Source organism: Heterocephalus glaber, unplaced genomic scaffold (genome assembly GCF_053883595.1).
Source record: "Heterocephalus glaber isolate CG9 unplaced genomic scaffold, H.glaber_assembly_v1.0 deba00001613, whole genome shotgun sequence".
In the NCBI taxonomy this organism is placed as follows: domain Eukaryota; kingdom Metazoa; phylum Chordata; class Mammalia; order Rodentia; family Bathyergidae; genus Heterocephalus; species Heterocephalus glaber.
Genome location: NW_028258384.1, coordinates 22,598,995 through 22,622,543, shown reverse-complemented (window position 1 = coordinate 22,622,543; position 23,549 = coordinate 22,598,995).

Sequence of the window (23,549 nt, the reverse complement as noted above, 5' to 3'; positions counted from 1 at the left end):
TCTCACAGTAGATAAACTATTCGGTATTTACCCGTGTGTTCTATTTATTTCACTAAAGAGTATGGCCTCAATATTTACTCATTTAGCTATAAATGTCTCTAGTTTCTTGTTCTTTTTGACAGAGTAGTACTCCATTTTATATATATATAAAAAAAACCCAACATCTTCTTTGTCCAGTTTCCAGTTGATGGGCACTTGGGCTGTTTCCAAGCTCAAACTGTGCTGCTATAAACATGGGTGAACATATATCACTGCAGTATGATTCTTTTAACTCTTTGGGGAAGAAACCCAGTAGGGGAAGAGCTGGATCAAATGGGACCTCTAGCCCTAGTTCTTTAAGGTATCTCCATGCTGATTTCCACAGTGGTTGCACCAGTCTGCACTCCCACCAACAATGGAGAAGGGTTCCTTTCTCTCCACACCCCCACTAGCATTTGTTATTGGTTGATTTCTTGATAGCAGCCATTCTTTCTGGGGTGAATGTAATCTCATTGTTGTTTTCATCTGCATCTCTTGAATTACAAGTGATGTTGAACATTTTTTCATATGTTTATTTGCTGCTTTTTCTTCTTTGTCTGAGAAATGTCTGTTCATTTCAGATGCCCATTTTTGAATTGGGTCTTTGAATTTGGGGGGGGGTGATTTTTTTCAGTTCTTTATATATTCTAGATAGTAGACCTTGGTCTGAGGTACAGCTGCTAAAAATTTTTTCCCACATTGTAGGTTGTCTGTTAGCACTGTTGTTGGTTTCTCTTGCAGTGCCGAAGCTTTTGAATAAGATGAGTTCCCAGTTGTTGATTCTTTGTGCTAGTTCCCGTGCTACTGAGGTTTTGTTCATAAAGTCTTTTCCTATTCCAATGTCTTCAAGAGTTCCACCTAACTTATCTTCCAGCAAGATTAGTGTTTCTCTATTAATATTTAGATCTTTAATCCTCTTCTATCTTCATTTAGTGTATGGTGATAAGTATGGGTCTAGTTTTAATCTTTGGGAGGTTGAAATCCAGTTTTTCTAACACCATTTATTAGATAAGCTACCTTTCCCCCAATGAGGGTGGTTGGCTCCTTTTTCAAAGATGAGGTGGCTGAGTATGTCTGAAGTTGTTTCTGCATCAACTAGCCTATTCTACTGATCCTGAGATCTGTTTCTTTGCCACTACCATGCTGTTTTTATCACAGTAGCTTTGTCATATAGTTTCAAGTTAGGGATTGTGATACCCTCTACCTTGTCTTTATTGCCTAGAATTGCTTTTGCTATTCTAGGTCTCTTCTTGTTCCAAATGAATTTTTAGATTTTTTTTCTCAAGGTTCATGAAGTATGCTGCTGGGACTTCAATTGAGATTACATTGAATCTATATAGCAGTTTTGGAAGTATGGTCATTTTCACTATGTTGATTTTTCTTACCCAAGAGCAAGGGATGTCTTTCCATTTTCTGATCTCATCTTCAATCTCTCTTTTCAGAGTGCTATAGTTTTCAGAGAAGAGGTCTTTGATTTTGTTTTTCTTATGTTGATTCCTAGGTATTTCATTTTTTGGATGCTATTCTGATGGGAGTTGTTTCTCCAGTTCCTCTCTCAGTGAGTCTGTTGTTCAGGTAGAGGAAAGCTATTGATTTTTGGGTGTTGACCTTGTATCCAGCTACTTTACTAAATTTAGTCATTAGGTCTAGAAGACTTTTGATGAAGTTTTTGGTATCTTCTATACAGAGTATCATGTCATCTGCCAATAATAACAATTTGACATCTTTATTTTCTATATTTTTTTCTTTTATTTCTTTCTCTTGTCTAATTTCTATGGCTAATGTTTCCAAAGCTACATTGAACAGGAGTGGTGATAGTGAATAGCCTTAATTTCTTCCTGATTTCAGTAAGAAGGATTTCAGTTTTTGACCATCTAGGATAATATTGGCTGTTGGTTTTTCATAGATGGCTTTTATCAAATTGAGGTAGAGACCATCTATTCCAATCTTTTGGGGAGTTTTTATCATAAATACATGTTGGATTTTGTCAAATGCTTTTTCTGCATCTATTGAGATGATTATAGGGTTTTTGTCCCTGGCTGTATTGATATAGTGTATTACATTGATTGATTTGTGTATGTTGAACCATCCCTGCATCCTGGGATGAATCCCACTTGGTTAGGGTGTATGATCTTCTTGATGATCTTCTCCATTCTATTTGCCAGTATTTTATTAAGGATTTTTGCATCTAGGTTCATTAGTGAGATTGGCCTATAGTTCTCTTATTTGGTTGGGTCTTTCTCTGCTTTGGGGATCAAAGTGATGCTTGCTTCCAGGAATGAATTCAGGAATACTGCTTCCCTTTTAATTTCATTGAGGAGTTTAAACAGTAGTGGCAGTAGTTCCTCTTTAAATGTGTTATAGAATTCAGTAGTGAAGCCATCAGGACCTGGTATGTTTTTAATTGCATTTTCAATTTCATTGATTGATATTGGGTCATTTAGAATTTTTAGGTTCTTCATTCAACTTTTGTAATTCATACATATCTAGGATTCTGCCCATTTCTTCTGTGTTTTCCATCTTATTGGCATATAGGTTCTTGAAGTCCGTATTGATGATCCTCTGGATTTCTGCTGGGTCCATTGTAATTTTGCCCTTTTCATTCCTAATTGCATGGATTTGGGCCTTTTCTTTCCTTTTTCTCTTGAGGTTGGTGAAAGGTTTGTCAATTTTGTTTATTCTTTGGAAGAAGCAATTTTTCACTTCATTGATTTTTTTGTATCATTCACTTAGTCTGCATTGCATTTTGTTCTTCTCTGATCTTTATAATTTCCTCCCTTATATTGGCTTTGGTTTGTCCTGCTCTTCTTTTTCTAGAAGCTTGAGATACAGCATCAGGTTGTTTAATTCAGCTTGATCTGTTTTCCTAATATGTGTATTCACTGATATGAATTTCCCTTGTAAGACTGCTTTCATTGTTTTCCATAGATTCTGATATGTTGTATTGTCATTGTTATTTAATTGTAGGAACTGTCTGATTTCTTCTTTAATTTGCTCTGTGATCCTTTGGTTTTTCAGAAGTGTGTTGGTCAATTCCATGTGTTTATGAAATTCTTGCAGTTTCTTTTGCTATTGATCTCCAATTTCATCACACTATGGTCTGATAATATACAAGAGATAACTTCAATTCTTTTGCACTCATTTAAGCATGTTCTATGAGTGAGTATGTGGTCTATTTTGGAGAATGCTCCATGTGAAGCTGAAAAGGATGTGTGTTCTGATTTTGTGGGGTGGAAGAGTTAAATATCTATTGCATTCATTTTTTTCAAGAGTTTGATTGAATTCTAGTATTTTGTTGCATATTTTTGTCTAGTTGATCTATTTGTGACAGTGGGGCATTAAGATCCCCCACTACTATTGTATTAGTGCTTATTTGATTTTTTATGTCCATTAGTATTTGTTTTATATAGTTGGGTGTGATAGTGTTTGTTGCGTATATATTTATGATTGTCATCTCTTCCTCTTGGATTCTTCCCTTTACAAGGTTGTAGTGTCCTTCTTTGTCATTCTTAATAAGTGTTGATTTGAAATCCACTTGATCTGCAAAGAGGATAGCTACTCCTGCTTTTTTCAGGTTCCTGTTGCATGGAGTACTGTTTTCCACCCTTTAACTTTCAGTCTATCAGTTTCTTTTTGAATTAAGTGTGTTTCTTGTATGCAGCAGATTGTTGTATCTTGCTTCCTGACCCATTCTGCCAGTCTCTTTCTTTTGATTGGTGAATTGAGACCATTAACATTAATGGTTATAACTGACAAATATTGACTAATCATTGTCATGACATTTTCTTTTTTGTTGGATTCACCTTCTTTGCTTTAATTTCTTGTCTGACCCAATGGATTCATTCTGTTTTGCTTCCTGCTGTTGTGATCATCATTATCTTTTCCTAGGATATTGTCTAAAATTTTTTGGAGTGCTGGCTTGGTATTCATGAAGTTCCTAAGGTCCTTTTTATCATGAAAGTACCTTATTTCTCCATCAATTTTGAAAGATAGTTTTGCAGGGTACATCAATCTGGATTGGAAGCTCTTTTCCTTCAGGGCTTGAAATATATCACTCCAAGCTCGTCTTGCCTTGAGGGTTTCTGTTGCGAAGTCTACTGTGAATCTGATGGGCTATTCTTTGTATGTGATTTGTTTCTTTTTTCTATCTGGTTGTAGAATTTTGTTCTTCTGTTGGGTTTCTGAAATCTTAACTATTATATGCCTATTTGTAGATTTTTTTTTGATCTGGCTTGCTGGATTCCTATATGCTTCACTTATCTGTATGTCAAGTTCTTTTCCCATGCTTGGGAAGTTTTCTGCCATCACTTCTGTGAGCAGGTTTTTATGTCCTCTGCACTCTCTCCTGTTTCTTCATTGACTTTGATCATTCTTATGTTATTCTTCTTTGCATCATCTAGCAGCTGCTGGATTGATTTCTCTTGGTACCTTTCTATTTCAAAGGAATTTTTCTCTTCCGAGTCACTAATTGCAATCTTATCTTCTATATATTAAACTCTGTCCTCACATTGGTTCATTCTGCTGCATAAACTTTCCATGGAGTTTTTAATCTCCTAGAAGTTTGTTTGTATCTGATTTATGGATTTCATTCGTTTCCTATGTTGGGATTCCATCATGTTCCTCAGATCCTCTATGTTTTTATCTGTGTCCTCTCAAGGTTTATTAGTCATGTCTAACCCTATGGGCACAATCTCTGCTGTTATCTGAGAAATTATTTCTGATTTCATTTTTTCCAGATCTTCTTTCATGGCCATTTCATGGAGTCCAGCTGGTTGAGTATCAGATTATTCCATCTCATTTCCCTTTGGGGCTGCTTTAGGTGATCTGGATGTGTAGTTTTGAGATTTATTTACATGTCTTCTCATTTTGGAGGTGGTGTGTGTTTTGTGTGTGTGTGTGTGTGTGTGGTGCTGGCACCTGTGTGACTCTCCTTCTCAGTGCTGGGGGCAGTGGTACAGTGGCCCAGAAAGCTCCTCTTCAGTGGTGGGGGCAGCTCTGCTCCTCTGCTAGTGGTTTTTTGATTAAGATCACATTAAATCTGTATAACAATTTTGGAAGGATGCCCATTTTCACCATATTGGTTCTTTCTACCCACAAGCAAGGGATATCTTTCTAATTTCTGATATCCTCTTTGATCTTCATTTTCAGAGTACTGTAATTTTCAGTGTAAAGATTTTTATTTCCTTTGTGAGATTGTTTCCTAAGTATTTCATGTTTTTTAATGCTATTGTGAAAGTTATTATTTCATTAATTTCTCTGTCAGTGAGTTTGTTATTTGTGTACAGGAATGCTATTGATTTTTGAGTGTTTACTTTGTATGCAGTTATGTTACTGAATTTGTTTATTAAATCTAGAAGTCTTTCAGTGGCATTTTTAGGGTCTTCTATGTAAGGTGTCATGTCTAGATTACAGATTTCAGAAACCTAAACTTTTGTACTTGGTAACTCAGAGTCAAGGTGACTAAGTCAGGCATTCCATGTGACTTGATAAGTGATAATTACCAAAATTTTTGTAGAGCTATTAGGAACAAAGAATTATTCTCTTTTAATCCTGTTAGACTGTGAAACTAAACTTTTGGAGCAGTTGATGATCATTTTTACTCTTCTCTTCCACAGAAAGAGAGCACATCTGAGTAATGGACAGAAACTGAGTTGTGATAATAGTTTCTGAAATCAGAAATGCAACTATACTTAAAGTAACATATTTCTTGCAAGATACTCTAATTACATGAGCCAATCAACTCCTTCTTTGCTTAAATTTATTTTTAAAAGTGTTGCTTTTTATTTTATTACTTTTTATTTTACAAATGTGGCATTTTAAAACTTGGACAAATGTCAAACAGGTTTAACTACTTTATTTTTACATTAACTATTACAGAAACAGATAAAAAATTGAGGAGCTCAGGACCATAATGGAAACCATGAATGTCCAACATAGGAAAGAAATGGAATCCATAAAACAGATTCAAACTGATATTCAGGAGATTAAAAACTCTACTGAAACCATTTGTAGCAGAATGAGTGAATGTGAAGACAGAATAACAGATACAGAAGACAGGATTGCGGTCAATGACCATGAAAAGAGAGATCTCTTAAAAATACTAAGGGACAATGAGGAAATAATCCAGCAACTCCTAGATGATGCAAAGAATAATATAAGACTGATAAGAATCCATGAAAAATCAGGAGAAAGTACAAATCACATAAAAAAAACCTGCTCACAGAATTAATGACAGAAAACTTCCCAAACGGTGAAAGAATTTGACATACAGATGAGTGAGGAATATAGGACTCCAACTACCCATGATAAAAAAATCTACAGCTAGACATTTAATAATCAAGATTCCTGAAACCCAACAGAATTACAAAATACTGCAAGCAGATAGAGAAAAGAAACAGATCACATGCAAAAGGAAGCCCATCAGAATCACAGCAGACTTTTCAACACAAACTCTCAAGTCCAGGAGATCCTGGAGTGTGGTATTTCAAGCCCTAAAAGAACACAACCTCCAACCTAGACTGATGTATCCTGCAAAACTATCTTTCAAAATTAATGGAGAAATAAGATACTTCTATGACAAAGAACACCTGAGAATTTTCACGAATACCAAACCAGCACTCCAAACAATTTTAAACAAAACCCTGGAAAAAGAAACTGAAGATCACAACTCCATAAGGCCCAACAGAGAAAATCCACCATGCAAGGCAAGAAATTAAAGGGAGAGGGGGGAAAAAAATTAAAGAGCCAAAAATAGGAAAATAACATGACAAGAATAAGCTGGTATATATCAGTTTTAACGATTAATGTTAATGGCTTCAATTCACCACTCAAAAGAAATAAACTGGAAGAATGGATTAAGAAGCAAAATCCAACAATATGCTGTATACAAGAAACTCACTTAGTTCACAAAGAAATTCATAGACTGAATTTAAAAGGATGGAAAATCATTTTCCACACTACAGGAGCCCATAAAAAGCAGGGGTAGTTATCTTATTTGCAGACAAAATAGATTTTAAATCAAAACTAAGAGAAACAAAGAAGGTGACTATATCCTTGTAAAGGGAACAATCCAAGAGGAAGAGATGACAATCATAAATATATATGCACCAAATACAAATTCCCCCAACTATACAAAAGAAATATTAATGGACATGAAATACCAAACAAGCACTAATGCAATTGTATTGGGACCCTCAATACCCCACTGTCATAAATAGACAGATCATCTAGACAAAAAATTAGCAATGAAATTCTAGAACTGAACCAAGCTTTTGAAGAAGTGAACTTAATAGATGTCTACAGAGTGTTCTACCCCACAAAATCAGAAAATACGTTCTTTTTGGCTGCACATGTGTCATTCTCCAAAATAGACTACATGTTAGCTCACAGAACATGTTTAAGTAAGTGCAAAGGAATTTAAGTTATCCCTTGTATATTATCAGATCATAGTGCAATTAAACTGGGCATCAATAGCATAAAAAACCACAAGAAATGCATGAACACATGGAAAATGAATAAGAAACACCCTCCTGAACAATGAATGGGTCACAGAGGATATTAAAGAAGAAATCAAACAGTTTCTACAATTAAATGATAACACCAATGTAACATACTGGAATTTATGTGACACAATGAAAGTAGCTGTATGAGGGAAATTCATAGCAGTAAATGCCCATATTAGGAAAACAGAAAGAGCTAAAATAAACAACCTTATGCTGAACCTTAAGTTCCTAGAAAAAGAAGAGAAAGATAAAGCCAAAGCTCATACAAGGGAGTAAATTATAAAGATCAGAGAAGAAATCAATGCAATGGAGACTAAGAAAATAATACAAAAAATCAATGAAACAAAGAGTTGGTGTTTTGAAAGAATAAATAAAATTGATAAACCCTTAGCCAACCTTATCCAAAAAAGGAAAGAAAAGGCTCAAATTCATCCAATTAGGAATGAAAAAGGTGAAGTCACAACAAATCCAGCAGAATTCCAGAGGATCATCAATACCTACTTCAGGGAACCTGTACTCTAATACAATGGAAAACAGAAAAAATGGACAGATTCCTAGATATATATGAATTACCAAAGTTGAACAAAGAGCACTTAAAAAGTCTAAAAACCCCAATTACCATCAGTGCAATTGAAAATGTACTTAAAACTTTACCAACAAAAAAAAGCCCAGTTCATGATGGCTTCACAGCTAAATTGTACAAGACATTTAGAGAAGACCTATTGCCACTATTCTTCAAACTCTTCAATGAAATTGAAAGGGAAGCAATACTTCCAAATTCATTCCTGGAAGCAACTGTTACTTTGATTCCAAAACCGGGGAAAGACCCAACCAAAAAAGAAAACTACAGGCCAGTCTCCCTAATGAATATAGATGCAAAAACCTTCAATAAGATACTGCCAAACAAAATGCAGAGGTTCATCAAGAAGATCATACATCCTGCCCAAGTGGGATTCATCCCAGGGATGCAAGGATGGTTCAACATATGTAAATCAATAAATGTAATACACTATATTAACAGAGTCAAGGACAAACATCATATGATCATCTCAATAGATGCAGAAAAATCATTTGACTAAATCCAACACCCATTCATGATAAAACCCCTACAGAAAATTGGAATAGATGGTCTTTATCTCAAGCTATTAAAGGATATCTGTGAAAAACCAACAGCCAATGTCATACTAAATGGTCAAAAGCTGAAATCCTTCACACTAAAATCAGGAACAAGACAAAGATGTCCACTATTACCAATCCTATTCAATATAGTTTTGGGAACACTAGCCACAGGTATCAGAAGCAAAATAAATAAAAGGAACAAAAATAAGAAAGCAAGAAGTTAAATTGTCATTATTTGACGACGAGATGGTACTCTACATAGAAGATGCTAAAAATTTTGCCAAAATACTTCTAGACTTAATTGACAGATTGAGTAGAGTATCTGGATACAAGGTAAACACTCAGAAATCAATAGCCTTCTTGTACACAAATAACAGATTCACTGAGAGAGAAATTAAGGAAACAATTCCTTTCACAGTAGCATCCAAAATAATGAAATATCTAGGATTCAATCTAACAAAGGAGCCAAGAGACCTCTACACTGAAAACTACAGCACTTTGAAAAAAGAAATCGAAGAGGATATAAGAAAATGGAAAGACATCCCTTGCTCATGGGTAGAAAGAACCAACATAGTGAAAATGACCATACTTCCAAAACTGCTATACAGATTCAATGCAATGCTGTTTGAAATCCCAACAGTATATTTCACAGAACTAGAGAAAACAATCCAAACATTCACTTGGAACAAGAAGAGACCTAGAATAGCAAAAGCAATTCTAGGCAACAGAGACATGACAGGGGTTATCACAATCCCCAACTTGAAACTATACTACAAAGCCACTGTGATTAAAACAGCATGGTATTGGCAAAGAAACAGACCTGAGGATCAGTGGAATAGATTAGAAGATGCAGAAACAACTCCAGACACACTCAGCCACCTCATCTTCGATAAAGGAGTGAAACACCCTTACTGGAGGAAAGATAGCCTCTTGAATAAATGTTATTGAAAATACTGGATTTCAACCTACCAAAGATTGGAACAAGACCCCTATCTTTCACTAAGCACTAAACTAAAATCAAGGTGGATTAAAGATCTAAATATTAAAACAGAAACACTAAACTTACTAGCAGGTAAGTTAGATAGAAATATTGAAGACTTTGCCATAGGAAAAGATTTTATGAACAAATCCTCAGTAGCACGGTAACTTGCACAAAGGATCAAAAACTGGGATCTCATCTTATTAAAAAGCTTCTGAACTTCAAGAGAAACCACCAATTTGGGAAAAAAATTTTACCAGCTGTTCCTCAGACAAAGGTCTACTATCTAGAATATATAAAGAACTAAAAAAATCAGACCTCCCAAATATAAAAACCCAATTCAAAATGGGCATCTCAAATAAAACAGACATTTCTCAGGCAAACAAGTAAAAGCAGCAAATAAATATATGAAAAAATGTTCAACATCAATGGTCATTTGAGAGATGCAGATGAAAACAACACTGAGATTCCACCTCATCCCAGGAAGAATGGCTGTTATCATGAAACCAACCAATAACAAATGTTGGTGGGGCTGTGGGGAGAAAAGAACCCTTCTCCATTGTTGGTGGGAGTGAAGTCCGGTGCAACCACTGTGGAAATCAATATGGAGATATTTCAACAAACTAGGATTAGAAGTCCCATTTTACCCAGTTATCCCACTGCTGGGTATCTTTCCAAAAGAATTAAAAGAATCATACCACAGTGATATATGCACCCCCATGTTTATAGTGGCACAGTTTGTAAAGCTAAAACTTGGAAACAGCCCAAATGCCCATCAACTGGAGACTGGATAAAGATGATGTGTTTTTTCTATAAAAAGGAGTACTACTCAACCATAAACAATGAGAAAGTAGAGACATTTATAGCTAAATGGATGCACATTGAGGCCATACTCAAGTGAAATAAATAGGACACACGTGTAAATATGGAACAGTTTCTCTGGTGTGAGAAACTAAAAGTGTAAATAAGGTTCCAATGGTATAATTGATAGTGTGAAATAATAAGAAAAGGTCTAAAGGAGTTGGGGAAGTGGGAAGGGTAGGGAAAAGGAAAGAAAGGAAACGAAAAAATATGAGAAAAGAAAAAACTGGAAACAAAGTCTCTGTAAATACGGAAGGTTAGAAGGGGTGAAGTGAGGGCAGGGCAATGGGGAAGAAATGAGAACTAAGATACATCAACTAAAGGTACAAGATCCCAATGATGAATGTAACTGTATTTTATACCTAAAATATACCAATAAATTTAATGAAAATTAAAAAGTAAATAAATGATCTCCAACAGAAATAACTCAGATAAATCAAACCAAAGTCTTGTGGCTTTGAAAGCTATGCTAAAGTAAATTCTTGCTTGATAGAATTTCACTTTACAAGTTTGTGGTTGGTGAAATGCTATATTACATACAGAACAATACACTGGCTAGATATATTTGAACAACTATAATTTCATCTATTCTTCTAAATAATTGGTGCCTATTTTACTCTTGTGCTCTCATAAGGTTTTTCAAATAATTTGTAGAGAAATCTTTATTCTCACTACATGACCTAATTTAAAGTTGTAGAACATGGTACTATAGTTGGGCATGTGGGCTCCCACTGGAGGCTCGCTATTCCATGGGTGAGTGTGTGCAGATCCCAGGGAGCAAATGTGTGGTCCAGACTGGCACAGCTGCCAGCAGATATCAGCCAGGGGTCCTCCCTGACACCAGAGGCTCTGGTACACCACCCCAGGCCAGGAGCCTACCCAGAGAAGAGCTGCACAGATACTCGGTTGGGCTCCCGCTGGAGGCCCACCATTAAATCCCTAAGTACGGGCAGATCCTGGGGAGCAGCTGTGTGCCCAGGACCAGCGTGGCTGGGGGGAGAATTCCAGCTGGGGCTCCACCCTGACCCCAGAGGCTCAGGTACACCCACGCAAGCCAAAGGCCCATACAGAAAAGGACTGCACAGGCACACGGGCTACAGCCAGAGGCTCTCTCTATCACTGGCCACAGCCAGTGACCCACCTGGAGAAAAGCTATACAGGCACACAAGCTATACCCAGAGGCTTGCGCTGATACCATTGATAAGTGCGAGGAGACTCTAGACAAAGCCTGTGCAGACAACAGAAACTGGGGCACACAGGCCCCAACCAAAGGCCTTCCCAGACAATAGCTAAATAGGGGCCCCAGTGAGAGGCACATCTAGATACCATCCCAAGTGTGCTCAGGCCACAGCCAGAAACCTGCCCAGACAACAAGTCATCTCAGGGATTTAGAAGGCAACCACTCTGAACCCAGGAATTGGTATACTGGTGAGAAGCAGAGGAAAGGCTGCTCGGTGGCTTGCAGGGAATTCAAGAGCACTGGGTGAACAAAAAGTGGCCTCAACAAAGACACAGCAGGCTGCATCTGCTCAAATGAGAAGACACATAAATAAGTCCCCAAACCAAACTTTCAGATCACCTAAGGGAACCCTAAATGGAAACAAGATGGAACAATCTGAAATTCATCCACCTGGAACCTGTGAACTGGTAATGAAAGGGACCTGGAAAAAAAATGCAATCAGAAATAATTTATCAGATAATAGCAGAGATTGTGCTCATAGTACAAGACATGATTAATAAATCTAGAGCAGACACAGATAAAAAAAATAGAGGAGCCGAGGAACATGATGGAATCCCAACATAGGAAACAAATGGAATCCATAAAACAGATGCAGACAGATTTCCAGGAGATTAAAAACTCCACTGAGAGTTAATGCAACAGAATAAGCCAATGAGAGGATAGAATTTCAGATGTAGATGATAGAATTGGAATTATTGACAAGGAAAAGAAAAATTTCTTAAAAATAGTAAGGGACCAAGAGAGATCAATCCAACAGCTGCTAGGTGATACAAAGAAGAACAACATAAGACTGATTGGAGTCAAGGAAGAAACAGGAGAGAGTGAAGATGACATAAACAAAAACTGTTCACAGATGTGATGGCAGAAAACTACCCAAACAGGGAAAAAGAACTTGACATAGAGATAAGTGAGGCATATAGGACTCCAAATAGCCTTGATCCAAAAAAATCTACACATAGGCATATAATAGCTAAGATTCCAGAAACCAAAGAGAAGAACAAAATTCTACAACCAGTTGGAGAAAAGAAACAAATCATACAAAGGAAAGCCCATCAGAATCACTGCAGATGTCTCAACAAAATCCCTCAAGGCAAGAAGGAGAACAGTCTCCAACCCAGATTGATGTACCCTGCAAAACAATTTTTCAAAATTGATGGAGAAATAAGATACTTTCATGGTGAGCACATTACGAACTTCACAAATACCAAACCAGCACTCTAAAAATTTTTAAACAATATCCTAGGAAAAGACGAGGATCACAACACCAGGAAGCACACCAGAATGAATCTATCAGGCATGACAAGAAACTAAATGTAAAGGGGAAAAATCAAACAAAAAGAAAAAATCATAATAATGATAAGTCAATACATACCAGTTATAATCATCAATGTTAATGGTCTCAATTCAACAATCAAAAGAAAGAAACTGGCAGAATGGGTCAAGAAGCAAGATCCAACAATATTCTGGATACAAGAAACACACTTAATTCAAAAAGAAACTCATAGACTGAAAGTTACAGGGTGGAACACAGTACTGCATCTGAAAGGAACCCCCAAAAAAGCAGGAGTAGTTATCCTCTTGGCAGATCAAGTGGATTTCAAACCAACACTTATTAAGAGTGACAAAGGACACTACATCCTTGTAAAGGGAACAATCCAAGACGAAGAGATGACAATAATAAATATATGTGCACCAAACACTAGTAAACCCAACTATATAAAACAAATACTAATGGACATGAAAAATCAATAGTAGTGAGGCACTTTAATACCCTACTCTCACAAATAGATTGATCAACTAGACAAAAAATAAGCAACAAAATACTAGAACTTAATCAAACTCTTGAAAAAATGAACTTAACAGATACTTACAGAGTGTTCCACCCCAGAAATCCAGAATACACATTCTTTTCAGATTAACACAGATAGTTCTCCAAAATAGACCACATACTCACTCACAGAACATGTTTAAGTAAGTGCAAAGGAAATGAAGTTATCCCCTGTATATTGTCAGACCATAGTACGATGAAATTGGAGATCAATAGCAAAAGAAACTGCAAGAATTTCATAAACACGTGGAAACTGCACAACACACTTCTGAATAACCAATGGGTCACAGAGGAAATTAAAGAAGAACTCAGACAGTTCTTACAACTAAATGACAATGCCAATACAACATATTGGAATTTATGGCACACAATGAAAACTGTCTTGTGAGGGAAATTCATAGCAGTGAGTATTCACATTAGGAAAACTGAGCGAGCTCAATTACTCAACCTGATGCTGAACCTCAAGCTTCTAGAAAAAGAAGAGCAGGACAAACCCAAAGCCCATAGAAGGGAGGAAATTATAAAGATCAGGGCAGAAATCAGTGCAATGGAGAGTAAGAGAACAGTACAAAAAAAACAATGAAGCCAAGAGTTGGTTCTTCCAAAGAATACACACAATTGACAAACCCTTCACCGACCTTATCAAAAAGGAAAGAAAAGGCCCAAATCCATGCAGTTAGGAATGAAAAGGGTGAAATTACAATGGACCCAGCAGAAATCCAGAGGATTATCAATACCTACTTCCAGAACCTATACACCAATAAGATGGAAACACAGAAGAAATGGACAGATTCCTAGATTAGTATCAATTACCAAAGTTGAATGAAGAAGACCTAAAAATTCTAAACGACCCAATATCAATCAAAAAAATTGAAAATGTAATTAAAAACTTAACAACTAAGAAAAGCCTGGGTCCTGATGGCTTCACTGCTGAATTCTATAAGACATTTAGAGAGGAACTACTGCCACTACTGTTTAAATTCTTCAGTGAAATTGAAAGGGAAGAAATACCCCCAAATTTATTCCTGGAAACAAGCATCACCTTGATCCCCAAAGCAGAGAAAGACCCACCTGAAAAAGAGAACTATAGGCCAATCTCACTAATGAACATAGAAGCAAAAATCCTTAATAAGATACTGGCAAATAGAATGCAGAAGATTATCAAGAAGATCATACACCCTGATCAAGTAGGATTTATCCCAGGGATTCAGGGATGGTTCAAGATATGCAAATCAATAAATGTTATACACTGTATCAATAGAGCCAGGGACAAAATACATATGATCACCTCAATAGATGCAGAAACAGGATTTGACAAAATCCAACATGCATTTATGATAAAAACCCTACAAAACATTGGAATAGATGGACTCAACCTCAATCTGATAAAAGCCATCTATGAAAAACCAACAGCCAATATCATACTAAATCTTCAAAAACTGAAATCCTTCACATTAAAATTAGGAAAAGACAAGGATGTCCACTATCACCCCTCTTTTTCAATATAATTTTGGAAACATTAGCCATGGCAATTAGACAAGAGAAAGAAATAAAAGGAAAAAAGATAGGAAATGAAGAAGTCAAATTGTCACTATTTGCAGATATTATGATACCCTACATAGAACACGCTAAGAACTCGACCAAAAGTCTTTCTAGACTTAATAACCAAATGCAGTAAAGTAGCTGGATACAAGGTCAACACACAAAAATCAAGAGTTTTTCTGTTCACAACAAACAGACTCACTGAGAGAGATTTTGGGCAATCAATTACTTTCACAAAAGCATCCAAAAAATGAAAATACCTAGGAGCCAACCTAACAAAAGAAATCAAAGACCTCTACTGTGGAAACTATAGCACTCTGAAAAAAGAGATTGAAGAGTATATCAGGAAATGGAAAGACATCCCTTGCTAGTGGGTAGGAAGTATCAACATAGTGAAAATTGCCATACTTCCAAAACTGCTGTATAGATTCAATGAAATCCCAATTGAAACCCCAGCAGCATACTTCACGGACCTTGAGAAAACAATCCAAAAATTCATTTGGAATAAGAAGAGACCTAGAATAGCAACAGCAATTCTAGGCAATAGAGACATGGCAGGGGGTATCACAACCCCCAAATTGAAACTATACTACAAAGCTGCTGTGATAAAAACAGCATGGTACTGGCAAAGAAACAGAACTGAGGACCAGTGGAACAGATTAGAAGTTGCAGGGCCAAGTCCAGACACACTCAGCCGCCTCATCTTTGACAAAGGAGCCAAACACCCTCACTGAATGAAAGATAGCCTCTTTAGTAAATGGTGCTGGAAAAATTGTGTTTTAACTTGCTAAAGATTAAAACTAAACCTATATCTCCCACAATATACTGACCTAAAATAAAAATAGATTAAAGATCTAAATATTAAAACAGAAACATTAAACCTATTGGAAGAGAGGTTAAGAAGAACTCTTGAAGACGTGGTGCAGGAAAAGATTTTATGAACAAAACCTCAGTTGCCCATGAATTAGCAAAATCAACAAGTGGGATCTTTTCTTACCAAAAAGCTTCTGCACAGCAAGAGAAACCACCAGCAGTGTGAAGAGACAACCTGCAATATGGGAAAAAATTTTCACCAGCTGTCCCTCAGACAAAGGTCTACTATCTCAAATCTACAAAGAACTTAAAAAGATTAGACCTCCCAAATTTAAAGACCCAATCGAAAAATGGGCATCTGAAATGAACAGAAATTTCTCTGACAAAGTAGAAATAGCAAATAAATACATGAAAAAATGTTCAACATCGCTGGTCATTCAAGAGATGCAAATGAGAACAGCAGTGATATTCCACCTCACCCCAGAAAAAATGGCTGCTATCATGAAATCTACCAATAACAAATGCTGGCGGGGCTGTGGGGAAAGAGGAACACTGCTCCACTGCTGGTGGGAGTGTAGACTGCTGCAACCACTGTGGAAATCACTATGGAGATACCTCAAAGAACTAGGATTGGAAGTCCCGTTTGACCCAGCTATTCCCCTGCTGGGTATCTTCCCCAAAGAATTAAAAGAATCATACCGCAGCGATATATGTGCACCTATGTTCATAGCAGCACAATTCATGATTGCTAAAACTTGGAAGCAGCCCAATTGCCCATCTACTGGAGAGTGGATAAAGAAAATGTGGGGTTTTTTTTTATAAAATGGATTACTACTCAGCCATAAAGAACAAGAAACCAGATACATTTATAGCTAAACGGATGCACATTGAGGCAATTCACTTAAGTGAAATAAATAGGGCGCACATTTGTAAATACCAAATAGTTTCTCTAGTGTGAGAAACTGAAAGTATAAAAAGAATCAAAAGATATAATTGATAATGTGAAATAGGAAGAAAAGGGGAAAAGGGGAAGGGGAAGTGGGAGGGGTAGGGGAAAGAAAAGAAGGGAATAGAATTAATATAAGAAAATGAAAAAATGGAAACAAAGTGTTTGTAAATAGGGAGGGATGGAGGGGTTGAAAGGGAGGACATGGGAATGGGGAAAAAATAAGAACCAAGTTCGATTATGTAAGGGTGCAAATTTCCAATGATGAATGTCATTCTATTGTATACCTTAAAAGTACCAATATAAGTAATAAAAAATAACATGGTACTCTACCATTTTTGTAGGTAAATAATGCTCCATATAAATGATCTGTTCAACATACACATACATATACACACAGTTAAATTTCCAATTTATTCACAAAAATGCAAAAACAAATTCAATACAATCTGATCAATATAGTTCCTAGTATATACCAAGAATTGAGTTATTTCTTGTAACTGGAGATAATTCTGTGAAAACTAAAAGCTGAATTTTGAGGAAGAAATACTTTAAAAATATATGATGGAGTTATGTGTATTCTTAAAAGCTATTGAACATGATTTAACTTTCTGGTTAACCAGACATGTCAAATAGAATACTAACTTATATATGACACTGTGTTATTTTCAGAGCCAGCTCATGTATTTTAGACTCTCTTACTCTATAGAATTTTATTGATCCTGAGTTCCTTGTTTCTCTTTCTCTTTCTATGTCTCTGTATCTCTTTCTTCTTTCTTTCATTAGTGGCATCCATCACTGTCAAAACTACCTTCTTTGTGTGCTCAGTAGTGCCTGCTTCTAACAATAGAATCTTTATATGCATTTCTAATTAACTATTTCCAAATTTTATGGCATAAGAAATCAGAATATTCCTTTTGAGTTCTGTACAAAATAACAGTAACTCTGAAGGTTCTTGTAAGAACTTCAGTATATGCAATTGGGCTTCACAGAAATATCTTCTGGTTTTTTCTTGATTGTTATCTACCTTCTGGATGGCTAAAATTGCCAAATAATAGTATTTAGTTCAGAGATATATTTTTGAATTTTAAAATATCCTATTAATAGATTTCATGCCAACACAGCCATATATGTTATTATTCACTTTACATGAGCCAGGCCATAAAAAGTCTCATACAAATCTTAGAAATTAGAAAAATACAATCAATTTCAAATGTTGAACATTATAAAATGATATGTAATTAGTCATATGCTGACAGAGCAAGAAATTTTATGTGAGTGCTAAAGAGTGCTAAAGAGTCTAGGAAACTCTTTTCCCATAGGAAAATTCTAATTTAGATGAACTTGGTACAATCTCATAAAAGTAGGGCTAAAATCAGGATTCAGGAAATGAACTGAACTCAATTTTATTATATTTTATAGCTTTGAATAAAAATTCTCAATGTCTTTTTATTTCAGGATTTGAGACACTTTCATGTAAAGCAATAGTTTCAAGAGATTTTATTGGAGAAACTAAGTAACTTTCTCATATCAAAATACTTTTGTGGCAAATCACTCAAGTCAACACGACTTACAGTATGAAGATAATTTATGACCATACATAGATGAAGATTCTAGAGTACCATTAGGTAAGTCTTGCTCTAAGATTCCATAGTATTTTTTTCTTTTTAACTCATCTGTATTTGTTACCTTTTAAAGCAGAATGCAACCTTGTCATTACATTTCCATTCACAATCCTTCCTTTGAGCTACTTTTCAAAAACTTTTATGGTACATTTAGGGAAGTTTACAGTTTATTTCCTCTAAATAATATCTTTCTTTAGAAAACAAGCCCTGTGAAGTTTCTCCCATTGAGTTTTTTCAGTTTAACATCCTTATTTCTAGAGTAGAAGTACAGTACATGCAGAATTGGTAACTGTAGAGATGGAAATTTTTAAAGATAGTAGATCCTACAAAATGAAACCCAAGCTATTTTAACAAATAGTCTTCTTTTAAACATCAAGATATACTTTGGATGAGTTCAGAGACAAAAGATTTGGCCCACTAAGTATTCTGACTTGATAACTAAACACTTTAAACTACAACATTAACAACAGGTTACACATATCTTACAACAAATATTACCTCAGCCTGTTAAATCTATTTCCCAACAAATGTAAATGTTATGTATTGCAAACATATACCAATTTTAAAAACATGCACAAAATTCCTGAATAGTTTTAGGTAAGGTTTGATCCAAAAGACTCTATTTTGGTGTCTTCATTGTCTTCCTTGATATAGCTTGTGATCATAGGACCTGCTTTCCTCAAAATCTCAAGATGGCTGTCAGAATTACCCTAGCATACACGTATCCTTTTTCATGTGAAATAGAAAAAAATGAGCATATCAGGAGTCTGAGTAATACTCAGACTCCTGAGATTTACTCAGTTGACTTCACTCACATTCATCCCTTGAGACAATACATGTGGCTAAGAGACAGAAAAGAAGGAGCTTATTGGTTTCACATGTAGCTTTCCTTTCTAAATAGATCAAATTCAAAGGCCAGGATAAGCCAAGAAAGGAATATTAATGACTACAATAAGCTTGGTGGATGCTGTAATATATTGGAGTGTCATTTCCTAAAGTAAAGCTAATTTACTACTTAGATCCAGTCAACTGACACCATAGAAGGAAGAACCAGTATTGGTTGTTATTCTGATTTTTTAAAGAGAAGTTGGAAGTCCAGATTTTTATATGAAGTTTCATAATTCCCCATATAATTCTAAACTGTGTTTGTGTGTGTGTGTGTGTGCATATATATATATATATATATATATATATATGTATATGTATATCACAAGCTTATAAAAATCTTTGGGCTGAATCCAGACTACAGGATGCAACTTGTATCCTACAAAACAGAATGCAGTGATCTGCTGAGGTAAGGATTCTGGTCCAGTGGATGATTATCTAATTATCTTTCTTATTCATTACTCAATTGGCTTTTTGGTTTTCTATTTAGTCTCTCTGAACTTATTTAAAGTGAATCCTTCCCTGGGGGACAGATCTTTTCTTAGTGAACCAACTAAATCAAATTTCTAAGCCTACAAGGATGAGAATTAAACCAAATAAGTGAACAAATCACTAGTCATTGATATCTTTCAGACAAGCCAGTTCAATCACTGTTACTTTTCCATTTGGATTAGAACATATTTTCTTAAAACAAACAGACAATAACAAACCATACTATAAAGGATGCTTAACAAGTTTCTTTTTAGTAATGTGGTTTTTTATTTATTTATTTATTTATTTTTAATTTTTTTTTGGTACCGGGGATCAAACTCGGGACCCTGCGCTTGCAAGGCAGGCTCCGGAACCACTGAGCTAAATCCCCAGCCATAATGTTATTTTTGATATTAGTATGATTTGATTCACAAAGTTTAGGCTTTCTTTCAACTCCTGAAAAAAACCAATTACCTAAGGTAAGGTATACCTCAATATTTAATTGTATTTTTTTCTAATTAGACATAGATATGTTATTGGAGAATATTTTGGCTGCAAATGTCAGGTTTCCAATATATATATTTATTGGTACATTTTAGGTATAAAATACATTTACATTTATCATTGGGTGTTTGTACCAGAACATGATGCATCTTAGTTTTTATTTTTTCTCCCATTACCTGTGCACCCTTCACCCCCTCCACCCTTCCCTATCTACACAGACTTTGATTCCATTTTTTTTCTCATAATTTTTTTCTTTCCCTTCTTCACTTTCCCCTTTCCCTTCCACCCTTTCCCCTTTCCCTTCCACCATCCCCAAACCCTTGGACCTTTTCTTATTTCAAATTATCAAAGGCAAACCATTTTAAGAAAAAAAAAAAAAAGTAAATGTATTGGCAAATATGCTTGTGAAGTTAAAAGGCAGTTTTAATTAGCTCCAGACATGCTAGATCCAACAGCTTTGACTTTCTCTCACCTGTCATTTCTGCTTATTCTGATTCTCATAAAGCCCTCCTTCATATAGCTACAGGAATGGGAGAATAATCATTGGCCACCCCTCACTTGTATGCAGCAACTTTTAACAGAAACACCTTGACTAATATGTCTCAAATTATGTGCTCAGGGCCAGGGATTTAGCTCTGTGGTTCTGGTGCCTGCCTTGCAAGCTCAAGGTCCCGAGTTCAATACCCGGTACTTCCCCCCCCAAAAAAAATATGTGCTCATTCTTGGATCAATCACTGGGGCCAAAGAGATGGGTACTTTGATTGGCCAGACTTGGGTCATAAAACCACCTCTGAGTCTTGAAATCACATCTATGACCAGGGCAGAATTAAAATTATATAAACTGTCCACCCATCAGAAAGAAAGGGCTCTATTCCTAAAATAAAGGGACAGTGGTGATGGACAAACCAAAGCATCATAGGTCAGCCACATGTGGTGGCACATTCCTCTTACTCCAGCACTCTGGAAAATTAAGGCAGGAGGATTGCAAGTTTGAGGCCAACTTGGGCTGCAAATAGTCACACACACACACACACACACACACACACACACACACACACACAGCAACACACATCCACTGTAGTAATTCATGGCCTTAGGAATTAATGTTTTGTTACATCTTATTCAGATACAAACACCATTCTGCTGATAAAGAGGACATTCAAATAAGTTTCATATTAAACTCAAAACACAGTGAAAGAGAATCTTCTACAGTAATGTGAAATTTCTTGGAAAGTACAATGCTACTTTATTATATAAAATATATAGATAGAAGAAATCCAGCAATGATTCAGGCCGCCATTGCTCAAGTGGTATATTTTAAAGTCCTTACTCTGCACTTCTGCTTCTCAGTTCAGTCTAGCTGGAGTCTCAAATTAGGCCACTTATGCCACCTTTCTTAACTTAATAATTCTCTCAGTCAGGAAATTTTTGGCTGATTGAACATCATTCTAAGCTCAACTGAGTCCACAGCAAAGTGTGCCATCAACAAACCATAAAATGACTGGGAGAGAAAATATAGGTGATACATATCATTCTCTTGTAAATCTGAATACAATTTTGAGCATTAAAGTTACAGACTGCCATGCTGTGGCAGGAAGGGAGGTTTCAGGAAGTAAATGCCTTCTGTAAGGCACTCATAGGTTAATGTTTCTGAATTGGCAGGGAGCAGAATTTGCTGCACTAGGTATTGCTGCCTCATTTGGTAAGTTTTCTCAGGTATCACTTACCAGTTTGGGATCTGAGGGGAGTCCTATTGATGGTGTTTCTCCTCCCCAAAACAGATCAGCACTCGGGTACCCAAGCATCTAAAATTCTAACTTTACAATTTATTTATTTGGTTTAAGAATCTTTCTTTCTTCATAGTGCTTTTAGAATGATTACTACCTCATTACCAGAGGTAATATATTAAGTCATTCTGTATATATGAATGTTGTTTCTTCACTTCCTTTTTTCTATTACAGGAGAGATATCTATATTCTGTGTCCTCTTAAAACCTAGAGCTAGGATTGGCACAAAAAGTGTATTGAAGACATTCAGAAACTAGTTGGTTGTGTCAGAATCTAGCCTCACTACTAACCAATTTCTCAGCTTCTTAATTGCATGACGTTCCTTAAACTCCAATATAGATTCTTCTGAGATGTTCCTAAAGTGCTAAGCCTGGTGGACCTGTAGGCTTTGCCTATGGGAGTAGGAGCTGCAACTTTGGAAGGTGTGTGGAGTTAAAATAGCCACCCTGGCCTGCAAGTTAGAAGAAGTGTTGTGGAAGAAGGATGTAAAGCCTATAGCAATGCTCTCACCCTTTTGTTTCAGCAGAAAATCAGTAGAGCATATATCTTAGAATAGACACTATATACTATGCAGAGCAGGAATGCTTAGGATGAATTATATGGAATGAGAATTTGGTCAATTACATCCTCTTAATGTCTAATTATCCATCCTTGTTCTTGCTTAACAAATTCCTCCTGATTTTAGTATAGGATTTAAACATTTGTAAACTGTTATCACACTCCTGCTTAGTGATCACTTAACAATGTCACATTTTAAATTCCTTTCATCTTTTCTTATAAATCAATCTGATACTTCCACAAATCTTTTTATTCCCTTATTGCTGGAAGACTTTTTTCTCCTTTTCTTTCCTGGTATCTCTCTTCCTTGTTCTCCTTTCTTTTTCCATTTTTATCTCACTCTAGAATTAAAATACTATAATTAAATACAGTGCTTTATTTCCCAGGTTGTAACCTTTCCCCTTGAACCCGAGGAAGATTACCTCCTTTAACTGAACTCTTTTTCCAGTTGCTTTTGGCTTTTCTATGCCTACAGAGGTGTTACAGAGTGAGTTCTGTCTTCTTAGATTATCACAGTATGGCCTGGTTCTCAAATTTTATTATGCATAACAATCCCCTGAGGAATGGGTCTTTAAAAATGTAATTGTCTAGGTTTCAGTCTACTTATATTAAGTAGTAATTCAATAATTATTATTTCCCCTTTTAAAATAAGCACCCATAGGTGATTACTTTTTTATCCTTTTATTGGTACATTTTAGGTGTACAATATAATGACATTCATCATTGGAGATATGCACCTTTACATACACTCTTGGTTCTTTTTTTTTTTTTTTAAATTCTTTTATTGGTACATTGTAGGTATACAACACAATTACATTTCTCATTGGGAATTGTACCTTTCCATAATGCATCTTGGTTCTTATTTTTTCCC